General features: G+C 45.6%; 1 long non-coding RNA gene across 1 annotated transcript; it reads left to right on the plus strand.

Annotated features, from left to right (window-relative positions):
- The first annotated feature begins 933 nt into the window (after positions 1–933).
- Positions 934–14,632, plus strand: LOC118153782 (uncharacterized). Its single transcript, XR_004743319.3, has 3 exons — positions 934–1,136; positions 9,503–9,615; positions 12,537–14,632. It is a non-coding gene; the product is annotated as an uncharacterized LOC118153782 (long non-coding RNA).
- Positions 14,633–15,092: the final 460 nt, after the last annotated feature.

Raw genomic sequence — 15,092 nt, forward strand, 5'->3', positions numbered from 1 at the left:
TTCTGGTCAACTCTTTTCTGCCTTTAGCTATAACAAGCAACAGGATGGTCCAGCATCCAGATTCAGAAAGCTGCCCCCTCTCACTGAGTCAAAGTTAATTAATTTTCACTGTACCTTGAACTAGGTCAGCTGCAGGACTGTGCTGGGCCTAACCTGCTGTCAGGGAAGGGCATTTCTCGTCTATCTCGATGTGCTGTCCTGGGCAGAGAAAGTGGGAAGGGGGTAGTTTTCACCTTTGCGTGGGATCACCTCTCCTCCTTTCTTGCGAGGAGGTGACCATTTTCAGATCTGTGGGTGGGGAGGAAAATCTTCTCTTCCAAAAATAATCTCTCTGCAGTGGGGTTTGAAGCCGGACCAAGCTGCTAGTGCTATTTTTACCCAGCTTGCAGTTCAGGGTGTAAATAGCAACTCTGGCTGTTTTTTCCCACAGCTGACAACAGAGTCAACCTCTTCAAGGCAGGAGCATTCTGGCATTTCGCACAGAGGAAACAGAACAAAATTTGCCCTCGGGCCCCGTTGATGATTCCTGGACCATGGGGTCAGTATCCAGACAGAGGTGGCATCTCTACGGTTCTGTTATCTCGGTCTCCGCTATAATCACCAGGCCCCACAATAGCTGCTGGGCTGAGGCTCATTTAAAGAAGCTTCCTGCGGAATAATGAGGGAAAGGCAGGTCTGTAAATTCCCGCCTGCACCCGCCCAGGGTTCCAGAAGCATGAGCAGCTCTAGGCTCCAGCTGGCTGTCCCCCTTGCCCTTTCTCTTGAATTAGCAGGCACTTCCTCTAAGGCTACTGGCCTAGGAGGGTTTCTTGCAAACCCACTGGTCTGAGGGAACACAGAGAAGACATCCTCTCAAGGCTGCCCAGATGACAGCATGTCTCTAAAAATATGCCTCCTGGTTTTTGAGTGATTGAAGGCCCCACAGCCTTTACCACTGGAGTCATTTGGAGCTCGTGGTGAAAGGACTGGCTTCCTCCTTGCCACCATTGAAGCAGAAGGTGCGAGAAAGTACCCAAAGCTTGGGGCCGTGTCTCTAATAGGCATGGGTCAGTGGGAAGTTCAGCCTCACAGAAGGCCCCTTGCTGGTGCTGTTCAGGAGGACGTTGAAGTAGCAAAGCTGAGATTCGCCCATCATGGTGAGCAATTCTCTCTTGCTTCTCTTCTGGGGAATGAACAGGCTTCATTTGCTTTTCCCTGAGGCCAGGTTTCTTACCCAAGTCTGTCTCTGGAGCCTTTGGCCTGAAATAAGAAAGGAGTTTTGAGTCAGCAGGAGAGCCATGCTTCACTATGAATTACACAGCAACCCCTTCCCCTGGCTACACATCAATCAATCGAAGTATTTCTCAAATATCTACCCCCGTGCCCAGAACTGGGCATTTAGGTACATGGTTCAAGTTTCAGATTCTTCCAGCAAATGAATTTGTATGGGGTAAGAAAAAGGATCGGAGGTCAGATAGGCAGCCGAGTAACCCCCAACTCTGCCTTTTTAAAAGTGGTTTCAGTTGCGCCTCCTTGGAATTGATTCTGGGCAGCTGTTAATTGCAAAACTCACTGCCAATTATCGATAGCTAAAGTGGCATTGGAGAGCTTCTCATGGTAAAAATAGGGGCAGGTAATGGATGAGAAAATAGCTTTACATTTGAGAAGAGAGGATGGAAACCCATTGTCTCAATCTGCTGCGTTTGAGCTTTCCTTTGTCAGCTTGGGTTCTCTCCCAAGACTGGCTGCAAAGTCTGCCTAGTGACCTCCAGCAAATAGCAAGCTACTTGGGATTAGAGCAAAACTTGTCCTGGCAGCAAGAACAGAGAGGATCCCTGCTGGGTTCAGGGCATCCTGGTTCTCACCAGGCTCCAATACAAGTTTTCAGGAAAACCCATGTTGAAATGTAAATGTACTTTTGGCTAATCTGGTGGCGGGCGGAGGGGCGGTGGGGGGATTATGATTGTCTAATTCTGCTGGTAGTTTGTGCACCAAACTTCAAATCTACAAACAATGGTTATTCAAGGAAGTTTCTTGAAGCCTAGATGATACATGTTTACCTTAAAAAGAAAAACAAGTTGGGCCCGGTGGCTCGTGCCTATAATCTCAGCACTTTGGGAGGCCAAGGTTGGCTGATTGCCTGAGGTCAGGAATTACCAAAAATACAAAAATTAGCCTGGCATAGTGACAGGCACCTGTAATCCCAGCTACTCAGGAGGCTGAGGCAGGAGAATCACTTGAACCCGGTAGATGGAGGTTGTAGAGAGCCACTGCATTCCAGCCTGGGCGACAAGAGTGAAACTCTGTCTCCAAAAAAAAAAAAAAGCAAAACAAAAAAATTCTGAAAAACAGAAACAGGAAAAAGTGCCCTGGTGAGTAAAACCAAAAGCATGTGGCAGACAGACACAATGCAGGCTGACTGTTTTGAACAATGCTCGCGGCCCCAGCCTTGACACCGGGGAAACTGGGAACGGGGTCGCAGACTTCCTATGTCAAGTGTTTCCCTGGATTTCCTGGAATCCAACTTAAAGTGCCATTTCCCCTGGTGCCACCAAGGAGTTAAACTTTGGTTCTGTTCTCCTGGTGACTAAGAATGCACTGTGTGGCTCTGAGATCATCCAGAAAGAAGCTGACAGTCGGCGTGGGAAGTGTGTGAGCTTTCAGTGCTCCTGAAATGCCTTTGATGGGCATGGTAAGAGAGCAAAAGGCTTATTGCCACCTAGTGCCCCTGATTGTGTAATTTCATCGTGAATTCTTGTTTCTTCTTTTGAATTTTGCATAATTTTAAATGAAGATCTCTAATCCTTGGGGAGCTTCATACTGTGTGTGTGAGTTATTCTATGGAGCTATTCTATGTGGGCTCTTCTATATTTTAGGCGGCAAACGTATCCCACCGCTTGGAAATATCACCCATTTTGACTGAAAACAAAGTAGAATCGATTGACCTGACCAAAGCGCACGTGGTGTGTGAGGGAGACTGTTTTCTTTCTTCTGGACTCCTTTGGAGTCCAAATTGCATAACACCCTTGGCTTCTCTCCACCTGCCCCCTCTTCCCTGAGAAGGAGGAGTGGTTTAATATGACGGGTGAGTTTGGAAGGAGAAACTGCCATATATTTTCCTCTCTTCTTTTCTTCTTGGGAGCAAACTTTGCTCCCGAGTGTGGGAAGAGGAGACCCATTCCAGCCCAGCTGGCTGTCATTGAGCCACCAAGTCTGTCTAATTCTGAAGTTGAGTATCAGGAAGCTTGTTTGTCTGATGATAAGCCACATTCTCTAATGTCAGTTTTATCAGTAGAAAAGGTTATTTTTGGTCCTCATCTAGCTTGCTGCTATCTTCTGATTCCATTCAAAATTCACAGAGAAAGGAGCAGACTGCTATTCGGAGGCCTCCTCAAAGACCCCAACATATTTACTGTGAGATTTGCTGTGATTAGACAAACCCAGTGTTGGGGTAAGGTCCGACTTCTAGATCCACATCATCACTTTCTTATAGAACACCAGATTCCTCAGCTGTCAGCTGAGTAAAAGGGAGTTTATGGGTGTTCCTTGCGGCTAAAATGCATCCATTCAAAAGCTATTTATTGAATCCTTACTATGCGCTAGGGGACACATAGGTGATCAAAAGAAACAGTCTTGGGCTGGGTGTGGTGGCTCACGCCTGTAATATCAGCGCTTTGGAAGGCGGAGGTGGGTAGATCGCTTGAGGTCAGGAGTTTGAGACCAACCTAGCCAACGTGGTGAAACCCCATCTCTACCAAAAATATAAAAAATTAGCCGGGCGTGGTGGTGCACATCTGTAGTCCCAGCTACTTGAGAGGCCGAGGCACAAGTATTGCTTTGAACCTAGGAGGCAGAGGTTGCAGTGAGCTGGGATCACACCACTGCACTCCAGCCTGGGTGACAGTAGTGAAACTCTGTTTCAAAAAAAAAAAAGAGACACAATCTCCGCTGTCACACAGTTTATACTCTAACTAGGGTGTATCAGTTTAAAAGTTTAATGTTTCAAGTGAAAAAAAACAACCTCAAATAGGCTTGAGTAATACAGGAATTTATTGTCTTCCTGGAGATCCAGGCACAATCTGATCCAAGATTCAGACGGCATGGATCCATTTCTTGGCTCTGCTTCCACTGAGTTGGATTCGTTCTTTAGCCACCACATGTTGGAACCCCTCTCTCCTGGCAGCTTCAAGCTTTCCACGACGGCTGCAGCAGATCTAAGACATACCATTTACCAGGCTGACAAGAGTCCAAGTTCCAGTAGTCCCTGGAGGTCCCCCCTGACAAGGCCGTCTCAGGTTATAGACCAGCACAAATCATGAGCTCACAGGACAGAAGACACTGATTGGCTCACACCCAGTGGGGCCCACCCCCCAATATGGGAGAGTTGGGCCCTTTCCACTTCCAGAAATTTGGGCACCGATTTGGAAGGGAGAAAGGGCCACAACCAATAACTGTTCATGACAGAAGGAAACAATAATAAATAAGCTTATACTTCTGCTCTGAGGGAAGCATTCAGCCTGCAGAAAATGGAGACATCTCATTACTACCTGGCGAGTCAAACACAGGCCTGGGGATCCAGAGATTTATTTGGATTCCAAATTCTGTGTGGGCCCCCATACACAGCTGACCCTCAGGCACATTGCAGAGGTTGATACATGATACACTTTACTTCTTGATTGGCCCCTCAGTAGTTGCCCTTGGGTTGTATTCTTGTGCTGTGTGATCGCTTTTCCCTTATTTATTTATTTATTTATTTATTTATTTATTTATTTATTTGGGATGGAGTCTCACTCTGTTGCCCAAGCTGGAGTGCGGTAGTATAATCTGGGCTCATTGCAACCTCCACCTCCTGGGTTCAACCAATTCTCCTGCCTCAGCCTCCCGAGTAGCTGGGACTACAGGTGTGTGCCACCACGCCCAGCTAATTTTTGTATTTTTAGTAGAAATAGGGTTTTGCTATGTTGGCCAGGCTGGTCTCGAACTCCTGGCCTCAAGTGATCCACCCACCTCTCCCTCCCAAAGGGCTGGGATTAGAGGCGTGAGCCACCACAGAGGATAGCATGTGCCTGAGAGAGATCTAAAAGGATGGCTGAGATGATACTCACAAAGCACATGGTGCAAGTCACCAAATAAACCTAAGCTGTCTGTTGGCGTGTGTTCATTATTCTTTCAGATTTAAGGACATTCAGCTGGTAATTTAGGGGCTAAACATTAACCACAGTGGGTCAGGCCAGCACAACAGGAGCTGTGAGCCATGAAGATACACAGTCCTTCAGTGTTCTAAATTCAACAGACCTGTGTGAAAAAACATATAACCCAAATGGATTGAAGATGGACAGAAATGCAGTCAGACATGCAGGGTAGAGAGGGTGCTCCAGCTAAGACCTTGGCCAGTTCTTTTTTTTTTTTTTTTTTTTTTAATTGAGATGGAGTTTCGCTCTTGTTACCCAGGCTGGAGTGCAATGGTGCGATCTTGGCTCACCACAACCTCCGCCTCCTGGGTTCAGGCAATTCTCCTGCCTCAGCCTCCTGAGTAGCTGGGATTACAGGCATGTGCCACCAGGCCCAGCTAATTTTTTGTATTTTTAGTAGAGACAGGGTTTCACCGTGTTGACCAGGATGGTCTCGATCTCTCTCTTTTTTTTTTTTTTTGATACGGAGTTTCGCTCTTGCTACCCAGGCTGTAGTGCAATCGCGTGATCTCGGCTCACCGCAACCTCCGCCTCCTGGGTTCAAGCAATTCTTCTGCCTCAGCCTCCTGAGTAGCTGGGACTACAGGCTGCGCCACCATGCCCAGCTAAATTTTGTGTTTTTAGTAGAGACGGGGTTTCACCATGTTGACCAGGATGGTCTCGATCTCTTGACCTCATGATCCACCTGCCTCAGCCTCCCAAAGTGCTGGGATTACAGGCTGAGCCACCGCGCCCGGCCCCTTGGCCAGTTCTTAAGAGGCACAGGTACTTGCTGAGCAACTTGACATACCAGTGGTGCCTGAGCAATCCTTTATTTCTTCATCAGCAAATATTTTTTTGAGCATCTTCTATACTAGAAGCTACAATAAAAACACACAATCAGTTTATGAGGCAGGCACTTACATCTTTTTTAGAATAAAGAAGGAAACTCCCTCTATAAATAGGTAAATTATTATAAAAATTATATGCAAGGTTAAAATGAACTACAGATCTACTATTATACAAGAGACAGAAAAGAGAAAACTAGTTTCATTATTTGGGTGGAGGCTGGAGAAGAAGTGGGCTATACCTGGGATAGAACGAGCTGACTTTGTGTTGAATCATAAACAAATATACAGGGCTAAGTGGAGAGATGGCAATCAATTATACAAAGTCTTTTTTGGTTGCTCAAAGAAATCTGACCCAATCCTCTGAATGCCCTATAGGAGCAGTTTATTTGCACCTCGCCTACTGCTCTTATTCTAACTTGTATCACAGTCGGTTATTTATTCATTCAATTATTTGGTTACTCACTCATTGAACATTGATGCAAGGCTTGATATGTGCCAAGTGTTGTGTGGTTTCTGTAGCTCAGTCTAGGAGGGGAGGAGGCATATAAAAAATAAGTATAACCTGAGCACAGTGGCTTCCACATGTAATTCCAGCACTTTGGGAGGTCAAGGTGAGAGGATTACTTGAGGCCAGGAGTTGGAGGTTGTGGTACACTATGATTGTGCTGCTGCATTCTAGCCTGAGTGACAGAGCAAGATCTTGTCTCTAAAAGAAAAAAAATTCTAACATGAGAGGTTCTGTAATAGAAGTATGCCCTGAGTGCTTAGAGGTAAAGTCTTCACAAAGGAGGTAATATTTGAGTATATCTTGACAATAACAGGAGGTTCCTAGGCCGAATTTCCAGAGTAGCTGGAAAGCCCCTGAAAGAGGAGCCAGAATGGTGTGTGAGGAATGGTAAGTGGTTTGGTATCTGGGAATCTTTGGGTATGTAGGGAGAGTGTTAGCAGAGGAAGCTGAAAAGGTAAGTCACACAGAGCTTTGTAGAACTTGCTATGGGCTTTGAACTTTATAGACAAAAGGATTTATTGAAGAATTTTAAGTAAATGATTGACAAGATCAGGTTTGGGATTTAGAATGACATCTGGCAGCAGTCTGAAGGAAAAGTGGTAGTGGGGAAGTCCAAGAAATCAACAGGGAGGCTATTTCAATAATCTAGGTGGGAAGTGACATCTTGATGATTGAAAAAGAGGGAACAGAATGGGTTCAAGGAAGAACTGAGAGACTAAATCAACAAGGCTTGGTTACTGGTTAGAAGGAAGATGATGTAGGAAAAGAAGGCATTAAGAATGACTTGGGGCTGGGCACGGTGGCTCATGCCTGTAATTCCAGCACTTTGGGAGGCTGAGGTGGGTGGGTCCTTTAAGCCCATGAGTTCAAGACCAGCCTGGGAAACATGGCTGAAACCTCATCTCTACAAAAAATGCAAAAAATTAGCCAGGCATGGTGGCATGTGCCTGGAGTCCCAGCTACATGGGAGGCTGAGGTGGGAGGATCACCTGAGCCCAGGGGGTTGATGCTGCAGTGCACCATGATTGAGCCACTGCATTCTACCCTGGGTGGCAGAGTGGGACCCTGTCTCAAAAAAAATTAAAATAAAAAAAGAATGACTTAGAGGTCACTACTAGCCCATGCAACTGAGGAAACAAAGGTATTACTCACCACAGTAGAGAACAGAAGAACAGGAGGAAAGATAAAGACAGGATAATGACATGCTGTGTTTAAGATGCTCACATGACATTCAAGTGGACAAGCCCCACTGACAATTGAAAATCTCTGCCTAGAGTTAATGAGAGAGCTGCAGGCTGGAGATGGAGCTGAGAATACATAGGTGCCGTGGCTATGGACATAAAGGGCACACACCCACCAAGTACAGCTGGAAAGTGAGAAGATAAGAGACACCAGCACAGACCCCACAGAGCACTAACATAAATGGATTGATCAAAGAGGAGCCAGAAAAGGAAAGTAAAAAGAGGTCTCCAGAGAAAAGCCAGGAGCACTGGCCAACACCTTAGAAGGCACAGGAGATAAGAGAAAGAGGAGGCAGTCAAGTAGGTCAGAGCTGGTGAAAATTCTAGTGTAGCATTTGTGACATTTCCCCATTAAAGAGCAAAGCCTGTGACAGTAGGAACTCCTGGCATGGTACTTTGTATAAAGCAGGCAGTCCATGTGCCACAGTCTATAGATAGATGTACAGATGTACCAACTTGGAGACTGCTAGTGACTGCTAGATGCCCAGAGACCTCAGATCTGGAGACACTGCAATTTTAAAGTGTTATGTTAGGGTCAAATTAGCAATAAAAACAGCACAATATGAAAAGAGAGTCTAGCTTTCCTCAAATTCCATTAAAAACTACTGCTACCACCTTGTGTATTTCTTTGTATTTGGTCTTCAGGAGAAGCACTATAAAATGAGGAAGCTGGGGGAATATAATTTATCAGAACAGGGGAGTTTAGTTGCAGTTGCTGGAAAACAGAAATTGGTGTCAATGTATTTGGCCTTTACAAAAGTCATTCTGAGGGCAATGTCGTCATCATCTTCTTTTCTATTTTTTTCATCTCATTCTGTTGCCCAGGCTGGAATGCAGGGACATGGCTTTGGCTCACTGTAACCTCCACCTCCCAGGTTCAAGCAATTCTCATGCCTCAGCCTCCTGAGTAGCTTGGGACTACAGGCACACACCACCATGGCCAGCTAATTTTTTTGTATTTTTAGAAGACACAGGGTTTTGCTATATTGGCCAGGCTAGTCTGGAACTCCTGACCTCAAGTGATCCACCTGCCTCAGCCTCCCAAAGTATTGGGATTATGGGCGTGAGCCAGCACCCTATCAGCAATGTCTTCTTTAAATGTCATACAATGTTACAGTTATTTTCATTTGCCCATTCTTTCAACATTGAGCACCTCATATGTTCGAGACACCATGCTAGGAACAAAAGATATCTTTCCATCCCTCAAGGAGCTCACAGTTCAGTGAGGGACATAGACAGGGGAATACAATGGAAATATACTGAGAAGTGCTGTGCCAGAGGTAAGCGCTGCGTGCACATGAAGACAGAGAAAGACAACCTAACTCAGAGGGCAGCAAATGAGGGCAGTGGCATGAAGTCTTTCCAGAAGAGGCAACACTTGCCAGGGGTTACAAGGAGGGGACAAGCTTCCAGATAAAGGAAACAGCAACTGTAAACATAAGAAAGAATAGGATTCAATATGGCTGAACACAGAGTACAAGGAGGGAAAGAGCCAGAGATGAGCTGAGTGGGCAGGGACCTCATCAGACCCGGGAAGCCCTTAGAAGGATTCAGAGCTTGAGCCTAAAAGCAAGGAGGAGATGCTGAATGATTATGTTAGAGGACTTCAAAGGAAGTCCTTTGCTTTTCATATTTTCTTATTTCCTATTCTGTTTCTCCTGCCTCCCTCCCTCCCTCCCTCCCTCCCTCCCTCTCTCTCTTTCTTTATCTCCCTCCTTCTCTTTCTGTCTCTCTTTCTCTCTGAAATTGCAGCTGATCTGGTCTATACCTAAACAGGATAAGTGCAAGACATTTATTTACAGTTTGTCTATGCTTGGGGCAGAGAAAAGACAGAGCTGATCCCTGAAACCTGACTTTTGATGTCGGTAAGTAACAAAATGAGAGGATCCAGGAACAATTCCTGTTTCCCACATACTTTCTTTCCATCCAAATCTGGAGATTTTAATGTGTTTGATTTTAATGAGGAGACTGTTACGTCCAAGGTGTGGACAGGAACCCACCCTTTTTTTCTTGCCAAACACGCAAGGAAAGGAATCTTAATTACAGAGAGGTCTACACTCTTGCTACTTGAAACTGGGTCCCTGGACCTGTAGCATCAGCATCCCTGGGAACTGGTTACACAGACAGAAATCTGAAGCCCCACCCCAAACATACAGAATCTGCGTTTTAAACAAGATGCCTGGGTGATTCCCATACACATTCAGGTTTGAAAATCCCTGATCTACAAGATAGGAAAACTGCCTAGTTGGTAAAACTTAGGGCACTGTGTTGCAATCTGTGTTTTGTTTTGCATGACTGATTGATGAGTAATCAGTTTGTCAGCCTCTATGATTACTAATTTATGTCCAACAGCACACTCAGTCAGGGGCTAAGCCCACTCTACTCTACTGATCATTTCTAAGAAATCTCCACAGAGCCCACAGTACTGTGATCCCATTTAAATAAAGGACTTGCTCTCTGACTGATGAGTAAAAGATTCATTCTTTTTTTTTTTTTTCCTATTGTGGCCAAATGTACATAACATACATTTACTATTTTAACCATTTTTAAATGTACAGTTCAGTGGATGAAAGACATTCCCACAGTTTTGCAACCATCACTACATTCCACCTCTAGAGTGTTTTCATCTTCCCAAACAGAAACTCTACACATGAAACAATAACTCCCCATTACCCGCTCCCTCCAGCCCGTCAACCTCATTCTACTTTTTGTCTCTATGAACTTGACTACTCCACATACTTCATCGAAGTGGAATCATACTAGACTCGCTTTTCTGTGATTGTCTTATTTCACTTAGCATAACGTTGTCAAGTTTCATCCATGTTGTGGCATATGTCAAAATTTTCTTCCTTTTGAAGCTGGATATTTTGCTGTATGTATCTAGCATATTTTGTTTACCATTCATCCATCAATGGACCTTGAGTGGCTCCCACCTTTTGGCTACTATGAGTAATGCTGTTACAAACACGCGTGTAGAAAGCTTCATTTGTAGGCAGAGGCCGAGGCAGGCAGATCTCTTGAGGTCAGGAGTTCAAGACCAGCCTGGCCAACATGGTGAAACCCTGTCTCTACTAAAAATTAAAAAAAAAAAGCCAGATGTGGTGGCAGGGGCCTGTAATCCCAGCTACTCAGGAGGCTGAGGTGGGAGAATCACTTGAACCCTGGAGGCAGAGGTTACAGTGAGCTGAGATCATGCCACGGCATTCTAGCCTGGGCAACAAGAGCAAAACTCCGTCTCAAAAAAAAAAAAGTCTTCATTTATGCTGGGCATGCAGGTCCCCTCTTCCAGTTTACCAGCGTTATTTTCTAGAGAGATGCCACAACAAACATAAAATTCACAGTTAATGGATGCTCTCAATGGATTCTCTCTCTCTCTCTGTGTGTGTGTGTGTGTATAACTTTTTTTTGTAAGTAGAGGCAGGGTTTTACCATGTTGCCCAGGCTGGTCTCAAACTCCTGAGCTCAAGTGGTCTGCCCACCTCGGCCTCCCAAAGTGCTGGGATTACAGGCATGAGCCTCAATGGATTTTCTTTACTATATCAAGTCTCTAGTTGACTCCTCATTAAGTAAAGAGAATTTGCTGTTGTTGGGTGCAAAATGTTGCATTTAGTCTCCGTCCGGGAGTTGTGTCCTCCTGAATATAAACTCAGAGTCAGAGCCAAGAGTTTAATTTGTGCAACACAAGTATTGATTGGGTGACACCATTGTCTTCCCCAATGCTATTCCTATCAACCCAAATGATCTGTGTGAATAGAGAAATCATTTTTTTCCGGGTGTGTTGGTGACAGGCTGCTTGCTGATAGGCTCTGACAGATGAGCACTTGGCTGCTGTTGGGCAGTCAACACTGTCCTTGCTAGGGCGTTGCTGGGCAAAGAACCTGCGGCCCTGGAGCTGATAAGCATACCCCACCTCAGCAGTCCCAGGGCTCCATGCTGAGTTCAGCAACCCACAGCAGAGCTCAGACAAGGGAAGAGGCTCTCAGCTTCTGGCAGCTTCTGGGTGAACTATTCTTTTTTTTTTTGAGACAGGGTCTTGCTCTGTCACCCATGTAGCATGATCTGGCTCACTGCATCACTGCAGCCTCAGTCTTCCGGCTCAAGCGATCTTCCTGCCTCAGCCTACTGAGTAGCTAGGACCACAGGTGTGTGCCACCATGCCTGGCTGATTAACAAAACTTTTTGCCATATGTATCTAGCATATTTTGTTTCTCATGCATCCATCAATGGACACTTGAGTGGCTCCCACCTTTCAGTAGGACATAGAGACAGGGTCTCCCTATGTTGCTCAGGTTGGTGTTGAACTAGGCTTATGCAATCCTCTCACTTCAGCCTCCAAAGGTGCTGGGATTACAGGCATGAGCCACTGTGACTAGCCTGGGTGAACTCTTCTAAAGAATTATATAGGCCAGGCGTGGAGGCTGACGCCTTAATCCCAGCACTTTGGGAAGCTGAGGCAGGGAGATCACAAGTTCAGGAGTTTGAAACCAGCTTGGTCAATATGGTGAAACCCCATCTCTACTAAAAATACAAAAAAATTAACCGGGTGTGGTAGCGGGTGCCTGTAGTCTCAGCTACTCAGGAGGCTGAGGCAGGAGAATCACTTGAACCCAGGAGGCAGAGGTTGCAGTGAGCCAAGACTGCACCATTGCACTCCAGCCTGGGCGACAGAGCAAGACTCCGTGTAAAAAAAAAAAAAAAAAAAAAATTATATAAAGGGTATTATCTGGAATCTCCTTTCCTCGTGTTGCTTCAGGAAGCTATGGGGATTGTGTGCTTTTTCCCTCAGGCACCCAGAGGCCGCTCTGACACTCTCCACTTCATCCCACATTTTACCTCTGGGACAACTCTTTAGGTTGCCAGATGTGTGCAAAGATGAGAAGGATACAATCACACCAGCTCATTTGGGAAATACACGCTGAGACTCTGATTTCATCTTCTCTGTGGAATGACTCTTGCTTTGCAAACTAAAGCTGGGTGTCAAGGCAGGAACTACTGCAGGTTCCCTATTTCCATGTTAACTTTGGCCCTCAAGGATGATTAACTTTAGAAACTGAAAACGCATTTGGGCTAATCATTTAGGAGATCTGACTAAGAGCTTTACAGAGAAGATTTGCACCACTGTTAAGAAAGGCGCTAGCAATTCAGGAGAATGCACATGTAAGGGATTTCCTTTTACCGGATTAGAAAGAAGAGCCAGAAAACACAGCTGAAGGCACACAAGAGAGGAAGAGGTGAAGACCTGCTGGTAGGAATCCAAAGAAAAGAGTTTGTATGTTGGTGAACACATCTGAAGAAGTCCCACAAGAACCACTGTCTAAAATGTAACGTGACAAAATAACGTGTGTGCAGCCACATTAACAGGTGACGTGTGTGTAGCTGCAAGGATTTAATGAAAGTCTGGAAACATGCATACAAGAATTAAGTATTTGTAGGTCGCTGTATAGAATTTACAATTTGCCTCCTCCCAGATTTGTCCTGCTCTGTCCACTTGGAATGCCCTTCTCTGTCCTTTCCTTCCCCATTAATACATGCTTATCACCTTATTCCAGAGCCAAGTGAAGTCTCACCACCTGTAGGAAGACTGCCCAGACTGACCCCTCTTAACTGTAAACATTCTATTTTATTTTATTTCTTTTTTGAGACAGAGTTTCACTCTGTCGCCCAGGCTGGAGTGCACTGGCACAATCTGGGCTCATTCAGCCTCCAGAGGCAACTTCCGCCTCCCGGGTTTAAGTGATTCTCCTGCCTCAGCCTCCTGAGTAGCTGGGATTGCAGGTGCAGGCCACCACGCCTGGCTAATTTTTTTTTTTTTTTTTGAGACGGAGTCTTGCACTGTTGCTCAGGCTGTAGTGCAGTGGCATGATCTCGGCTCACTGCAATCTCCACCTCCTGGGTTCAAGCAATTCTCCTGCCTCAGCCTCCCAAGTAGCTGGGGCTACAGGCATGCACCACCACACCCAGCTAATTTTTTTTTTTTTTTAATTTTTAGTAGAGATGGGGTTTCACCATGTTGGCCAGGATGGTCTCAATCTCCTGACCTCATGATCCGCCCACCTCAGCCTCCCAAAGTGCTGGGATTACAGGCATGAGCCACTGCACCCAGCCATTTTTGTATTTTTTTTTAGTGGAGACGGGGTTTCACCATGTTGGTCAGGCTGGTCTTGAACTCCTGACTTCGTGATCTACCTGCCTTGGCCTCCTAAAGTGCTGGGATTCAGGTATGAGTCACCGTGTCCAGCCTCACCTGCCTAATTTTTGTATTTTCAGTAGAGATGAGGTTTTGCCATGTTAATCAAGCTGGTCTCAAACTCCTGGCCTCAAGTGATCTGCCCTCCTCAGCCTCCCAAAGTGCTGCAATTACAGGCATGAGTCACCGCACCCAGCCTCTTAACTGTAATCACTCTTTTGCACCCTCTCCAAATGTATGTGTCCTGCATGTCCTGGTGGAGCCCACATGGCATTAATGACATATTTCTTGATCGTTTTCATGCCAATTTCCATATGTGTGGTTTGTGTTCCTAAACCTGTCTACAAGCTCCTTGAGGTGGGGACTGTTTGGGAGGAGAAAGGGTATGGTTTGTTTTTATGTTTATTTTATTTTATTTTTAAAGATGGGGTTTCACCATGTTGGTCAGGCTGGTCTTGAACTCCTGACCTCAGGTGATCCGCCCACCTTGGCCTCCAGATTGCTTGGATTACAGGTGTGAGCCACCACGCCAGGCCTAAGGGTATGGTTTGTTTGCTTGCTGTTGTTTTTGGCCTTTTTTCTTAGATATCCTAAAGCAGTGGTTCTTATACTTCCACAAGCACATTAAATGCTTATTACTGTTACATGTTATATGCTTGTTAATGTTACATATTAAATGCTTATTAATGTTAAAAGCTTCTAACTAGAATGCAGAACTGATTTAGTAGGAATGGGTTGGGCCTGGGATTCCGCATTCCTTCTATTTCCTTCCCTTCCTCTTCCCTCCCCTCTTCCTTCTTCTCTCTCTCTCCCCGCCGCCCCTCTCTTTCTTTCACTCTGTCGCCAAGGCTGGAGTGTGGTGATGCAATCTCGGCTCACTACAACCTCTGCCTACTGCGTTCAAGTGATTCTCCTGCCTCAGCCTCCTGAGTAGCTGGGATTACAGGCACACGCCACCAGACCAGCTAATTTTTTTGTATTTTTACTACAGATGAGGGTTTCACTACGTTGGTCAGGCTGGTCTCAAACTCCTGACTTCGTGATCCACCCATCTCCACCTCCCAAAGTTCTGGTAATAGAGGTGTGAGTCACTGCACCCGGCCCCTTCTCTTTCTTTGTTTCTCCCTTTCCCTTCCTTCCTTTCTTTTCTTTTTT

The sequence above is a fragment of the Callithrix jacchus genome, chromosome 5 (genome assembly GCF_049354715.1).
Source record: "Callithrix jacchus isolate 240 chromosome 5, calJac240_pri, whole genome shotgun sequence".
Classification (NCBI taxonomy): domain Eukaryota; kingdom Metazoa; phylum Chordata; class Mammalia; order Primates; family Cebidae; genus Callithrix; species Callithrix jacchus.